Genomic DNA, 6819 nt, shown 5'->3' with positions numbered 1-6819 from the left:
TTCGGCCTGGGAACAGAGCTGGTAGTGATGTTTTGGTTTGGCCAAGGACTTTGTGAGCCTCATGCTCTGCCAGGGAGGAGGGGAAGCCAGGAGGAAGCAGAGACAGGACACCTGACCCAAACTGACCAAAGAGGTATTCCATACCACAGCACGTCATGCCCGGGATGTAACTGGGAGTTAGCCGGAAGGGCTGGGGGACTGCGGGGTTGGAGGAGGTATCGGTCGGAGCTTGGTCCGGCTGGGGGGAGGGGTATTGGTTGACTGGTGGTGAGGTATTGTATTCTCTTCCCTTGCTATTTCCTTTATCATTGCTATTATTGGTGGTAGCAGTAGTGATCTGTGTTATACCTTAGTTACTAAACTGTTCTTATCTCAACCCGTGGGAGTTGCATTCTTTTTGATTCTCCTCTCCGTCTCTCCGGGAGTAGGGGGAGGGAAAGAAGGGGGGGAGTGAGTGAACGAGTTACCTGACTGGGTTTAAACCATGACATACCTGCAGAACATAATGCAGACCATGATGAGGCAGGCCGTGCCCCTGCAGCCAATGGAGGTCCACAGTGGAGCTGTGACACCATGAGAAGCCCACACTGGAGCAGGCTCTTGGCAGGAGCTGTGGTTCCAAGGAGTGAGATGCCAAAGCTGGAGCAGGTTTACTGGCAGTATGTAAGACCCCATGGGAGACCCATGCTGGAGAAGTCTGGTCCTGGAGGGCTGCACCCCAAGGAAGGGACCCAGGCTGGAGCAACTCATGAAGAACTGTAACCTGTGAGAAGGACTCACTTTGGAGAAGTTTATGGAGGACTGTTTCCTGTGGGAGAAACTCTATGCTGGAGCAAGGAAAGAGTGTGTGGAGTCCTCCCACTGAGGAGTAAGGAGTGGCAGAAACCACATGTAGTGAAGAGACAGCAGCTCCCATTCTTCATCCCTCTGTGCAGCTGGGAAGGGAGGAGGAAGAGAATTCAGGAGTACAGTTCAGCCTGGGAAGAAGGGAGAGATGGGGAAAGGTGTTTCAAGATTTAATTTTCTTATTATCCTACTCTGATATGTTTGCTAATAAATTAAGCTAATTTTCCTAAATCAAGTCTGCTTTGTCTATGACAGTAATTGGTAAATGATCTTTCCTTGTCCTTATCTCGACCCACAACCCTTTTGTTATATTTTTTCTCCTGTCAGCTGAGAAGGAGGAGTGGTCATGCAGCTCATGGTGGGTACCTGGCATCCCTCCAGGGTCATCCCACCACAGTACTGTAAGATACATGCTCATCTTGTTCACTTCTTTTTTTCCTGTTTGAAAATTTGTATAAATTCAAATATACTAAACTTAGTATATATGAGGTTGAAGTAGTAACTGACCATAAAAGTCTTACGAAAAGTGGATGCTGGTAAATTTGGTAAAAATTAGAATGCAGTAAAATACACAGGAATCACAGAAATGCATCCAGACATAAAGAACAAAACAAGAAAATCCACTGATCTAAATGGTTTATTGAAATTTGTCCGTATCCTTCTTGAAGTATTGTCAATGGAAACAGTCTTCAGATGGTTCATCAAGTTTACCTGAATGTAAGAAAAACTCACAGTAAGCTATCAGTGGCTATTTAGCTCAGAACAGAGAAGACATGTTTTTAACTGTCTCTGACCTTGACAAACCATGATATGACACAGTCATGTACTGTATTAGTCAGAATCCATTTATATTTTCCCATCAGGGAGTTGTTGAAGTGAGAATAAAATTATAAAATCGTAGAATAATATCTATGTATCTCACTAGTTTGCAAAGAGTTTGCTTTTGATATTATTATAAGTCTCTAAAAATCTTTCCTTCTAGGAGTTTAGACTGAGAAAACAACAGACACAAGTGTATAACTATCAGGTTTACGGATTTCAAACACAATTTATGCAATGACTCAGTACTGAATAACCCAGACAGCTTTTTATTGTCCAACTCAATATATTCTAAGTGTGCCTTAGACCGGTATTGACCCTTGGTGTCAGATGGGGGCGAAAAAGACCACCTGGTCATTTGCAATAATCAAAATATATTTTCTCAAGAATGAAATTATTCAGCTTCTAAGAAAAAGATCGTATTCCAAAAAAAAAAAAAAAAAAGGAAAGAAAAGAAAATGGGCTTTGGAAGCCCAGAGATACTGTTTAATGGAGCAGTATTTTTCCCACTGACTGCTCATTGCCTCTTGGCATGGACTAATCAGATGTAGAGAAAGGATGCTTGAATTTTAAGATGATAGTGAGCTCTGCAGCCTTTTAAATTCACAATTAGCTATTGAACTGACACCAAGTATACCAACTGCAGACAATTTATTCTCATATAAAACTGGCTGTAGACTTTCTTTTAAAAGAACTATGACTTGAAGCAGAGTTAAATGTTCAAGTTGAAAGTATGTATAAGAAAAGGAAGGATCTAGGATTAACTTTCAGTGATCTGTTGTTGCAGAATGGCTCCAAGAGCAAGGCCATGGATCCTTAGAGGCCTTGTGCGAGCAAAGCAAGTTGTAGGCCTCACAGGTAACCGGAAACCGGATGTGGGAGGAGAATGTAAAGGAAGCTGTGTAGAACTAACCAATACTGTTGTGACTAGTAGGCGTGGCTAAACACCACACAGATATAAGCGATGTGCGCCACGAATAAAGTAGAAGCTTGCTTATCACCCATATTGGGTTGGCGTGTCTTGCTTCTCCTCGCCGCTAACAATCTGTAAAGAATAAGTCACAGTTCTATAATTTGTGTGTATCTTCTGAGAATCTCTTATTTTTCTTTTTTCATCTGTATACAGACTTTCAGGAGGGAAAAAAGACCAATAGTAAAGAATTCAGGAGTCTCCACTCTCTTCTTGACTTTATCACTAATTTATTTGGGGCCTTAAGTGAGATTTGTTTTAATTTAGTGTATCTCTACGTGTGCATCTGTAAATTCTAGAATAAGTAGAAAAGACTGTACAAGGTTATGAAACCTGGACTAAACATTAATGGAGTCAATCTGCTTCTAAGTAGTAAGGAAGGTACAGAGGACATAATGTGCTTTAATTCTGTTCTGGTAGTACCATATTTCAATGGTGAGCCATTATGAAGTGGAAGATTGTGTTCTATAAATATTTGATCTAAAAAGCCAGCATAGAATCTTGGTTTTGTTTGGTTTTCGTACTGTTGGGGTTTTTTTGGTTGTTTTTTTTAAACATATTTTCTTTTCTATCTTTTCCACCATTCTATGAGAAAGTGATCTTTGCTGTTAAGTTTTCCAGGATGAAACATGACACAAATTATGGTAAACTTACAAAATTTTGCTGCATGCTTTGCAGAGAAGGCATTTAATAAAAAAAAAGCAATAATTCTTTATCCCAGCAAATTTACATTTATTAGGATAAAAATTCTTTTGTACTAAACAAGACATCCATGTGATTTTGTGTATATGAAAGATTGCCTAAATAGGATAGATCTTATTTAAATCTGTATAATTTAGATCTGAGTTAAATCAATTGATGTTTCAATTCCCTTATTAAACATTTTTCCCCTCATATTTATAAGTAGAATAGGAAAAGATACTAAATATATTTTGTTTATGCTAATGTCACTTTTTTTTTTCAGTTGTGATTTACAGACTAACATCTTTACCATCTATACAGTAGCTTGTAAATGCTTATTACTAGTGCAATTTTGTTACTTCGTAAACCTAGGATTATCATCAGTTTAATCTGCTCATGCCAAAGGAAAAAAAACAAGGTCATTGAAATTCAAGATTAAGCCATGACTTTCTAAAATGAAAAAAAAAACCATAAGCACGCAACACATTAAATTCCAAATTTAATTTAAGCAGATTGCTTATCCACAAACTTAATCTTGTTCTTTCAGTCTGTATTAATTCATTTGCAAAGATGCCTTTATATTCCCAGTTTGAAGCACATGCAGTAGAAATCAATAATACTGACAAAAAAAAAAGTTCTTATTTTCTAAATTCCATGGAACAGGGAAAGGAGTCATGCTTACAACTTTTTTTCCTTTTCAGTGAATGATCCCATGTGACCAGAATTGTGCATAGCATGTATTTTCATTAAAAAAAAATCCTACACATTAGCAAGAGCATCACTAAAGAGTCCCAAGAATCTATACTCACTGTTGCTTAAAATGTTTGGTAAAATTGTACTTTCTTGCCTGTGTTTGTGCAATGCAACTCCTGTCACTAAGTTCTAGCCACGGAAGTTTTTAGGAAAATATCCTCTAGTGATTTTATGTACACTGCTACAATTTTCAAAGGTTCTCTTCATTACCCTGCCTCAGGATCTCAAGTGCTTATTTGTCTTTCTGAGACAAGTGACACGTACTAAGTCTCCCCTTCCATACTGTGCTCCTTTGTTATGATTTATCTGGCCAGTCACAATGATGATCTCAACAAATCAGATTCGCTCTTGCACCTGAACTTTGGCCAGTAAATCAAGTCTCACCAAAAAAGCAGAGTTATATCTTTGGAACAAAGGTAAGCCAGAAAAGAGGAATTTAAATTTATTAACAACAGATAACTAATTTTTAAGATAAAAAGTATTCCAAAACCTAAAAAAAAAAAAAATAAACTCTCTAAATTCAGTTTCAGTTGGTCATTGATTCAAAAGTTTCAGCTTTCAGATGGCACTTCATTCTGTACGTCAAAAAGGTCATTCTATGAGCCTAAAATCTTTTTCTCCCACTGTTACTACAGTGTTAGCCAGAACTGTTGTTACAATGTCTTTTAATGCCATTTGTCTTATAAAACTCAGAAATTTCTTACCTATGTTGTTTCTTTTTTTTGTTGTTGTTTCATTGGATATATGCCATTATATGAGATTATACGAGCATTATAAATGAGCATATGACATTATATTGGGCACCATCTTTAGTTCCTGTAGGAGGCAATCTTTATCTTTCCATTTAAACAAGAATGCAATCATTGGAAAGGCCATAAGGCTACAAAAACATTTATTAAATTAATGTATTGGTCTTTGAATACTGCATGTTGCTGCAGAATCTGTCACAAATTCCTTCATGCTCCAGTAAGTGAAGGATGGAGGGTGTTTTAAATGCCGTCTGTAATATGACATCCACCAGAGAGGAGATATAATAGAGGAAGAAGAAAGTTGACAGAGAGATTGTAGTGATAACTTTCGCACAGAGGAAATGGGCCTTTTCTTGCTAACTCTGTTTTACATTTCTGCACTGTTTACTGCCCCATTTGGTGATGTTTGTTGATGGCAATTCTTGTGTTAAATATTGATAATGTACTTCAAAATACCAGTGACATATTTTTAACTAGTAAGAAATTCAATGCAGATATGAAATTATTTCTACCTGTTTATGGCTTGAAGGAGACTGGAAAACTGTAATTCAGCATGACCAACAGATCAGATGTTTGTTTTCAGTTCCTACCTTACAATTCTGCAAGGTAGTTTTAATGCTACCTGATTAATGAGAATAAAGACAAATGTAAAGTACTATTCTGCTAAAGTGTAATAAACCCCTTTCATTAAGCTTTGTTTGGAACACAGAGTATTCATTAAAAAATATCACAGGTTTCTTTATATTCATGTAGAAGGAAAAAGAATTAAATCAACTTCACACCCCTAGATGATATATATGTTAGCTGAACAAGCAAATACTTCTTTTAAAAATAATTTTGTTACCGAATGTTCCATATTTAGAAGTATCTAATCTGGTAGAAAATCTGGGAAGCAAATATCTTTTTCTAGCCTTGTAATTATTACTAAGCAAATACTGCAAAACTAGCTGTTATCCTTGTATTTTCTTCATATTACTTGTCTAGATTTCCTCTGCAGCCACAAAGAGAAATAGAAGTTTCTGAAATTAGTCATCTGAGTTGGTTTAGATGCCTGTCTCGGATTGAGTTAAATAAAGCTTGAGAAATACTTATTTGTCATCATAGATTAAAAAAGGAAGCTTAGAACATGTGCTGGTTTTTACTTCTAAATTGTAGCTCTTTAAAAGATATAGGATAAATCTCAGTATATTTAAAGCATCCACAATCTTTTTTAGGGCAAAATAAACAACAGTGAGAAATAATAAAATTACTCCAGAATTAGAATTATTTTTATTAGAATATGAGAATTATTTTTATATACTCAAATATTAAGAAGTTGTGTCAGACGTGATACTAACAGAGTTATGCTGTTTCATTTTTCCCAAGCACAGTTCTTGACGATTTCTCAACAGAACCTGTATTTGTAAACAAGAAAAACTAGTAGTTTTCTTCATGCCACAATTTGATTTCAACTTCCACTTCACTTAGTGTAATTAGCTAATCATATCTAGAATGCAAACGCTCTGCACACAATAAAAACCACTTTCAAGTACCAAAGTACAGTCATCACTAAACCCTATTTAGAATTCAGTCAACATTTAGTCAGAAAATAAATATCATTGTGACATTAAAATAATTGGTTTAGAATTTTAAATAAAGGAGATTGTAAATTCTATGAATGGGATAATCATTTTACTTTCAAATTTAGATTCCACTGGAATGAGATGGCCTTGTGTAGGAAACTCTTCTGTTTCTTCCTCTGTTGAGGCTGAGTAAGGCATCCTGATCTGCTCCCTGTATAAAAACTCATCTTTTTAGGGTAAAAGTAAAAACAGTGAGCAATTATGATATTTAAAAATTAAGAAAAACTTCTTCACTGTGGTGGTGAGACACTGTAACAGGTTGCCCAAAGAATTTCACTGTGCCCAGTCCTGAAGGTATTCAAGGCCAGGTTGAATGAAGCTTTGAGAAACCTGGTGTATCGAAAGGTGTCCCTCCCCATGGCAGGGGGGTTGGCACTAG

This window comes from Pezoporus wallicus, unplaced genomic scaffold, assembly GCF_028554395.1.
Source record: "Pezoporus wallicus isolate ANWC-B61680 ecotype Strahan unplaced genomic scaffold, APGP_CSIRO_Pwel_v1 contig_4758, whole genome shotgun sequence".
NCBI lineage: Eukaryota > Metazoa > Chordata > Aves > Psittaciformes > Psittacidae > Pezoporus > Pezoporus wallicus.
This window is presented reverse-complemented; position numbering follows the sequence as displayed.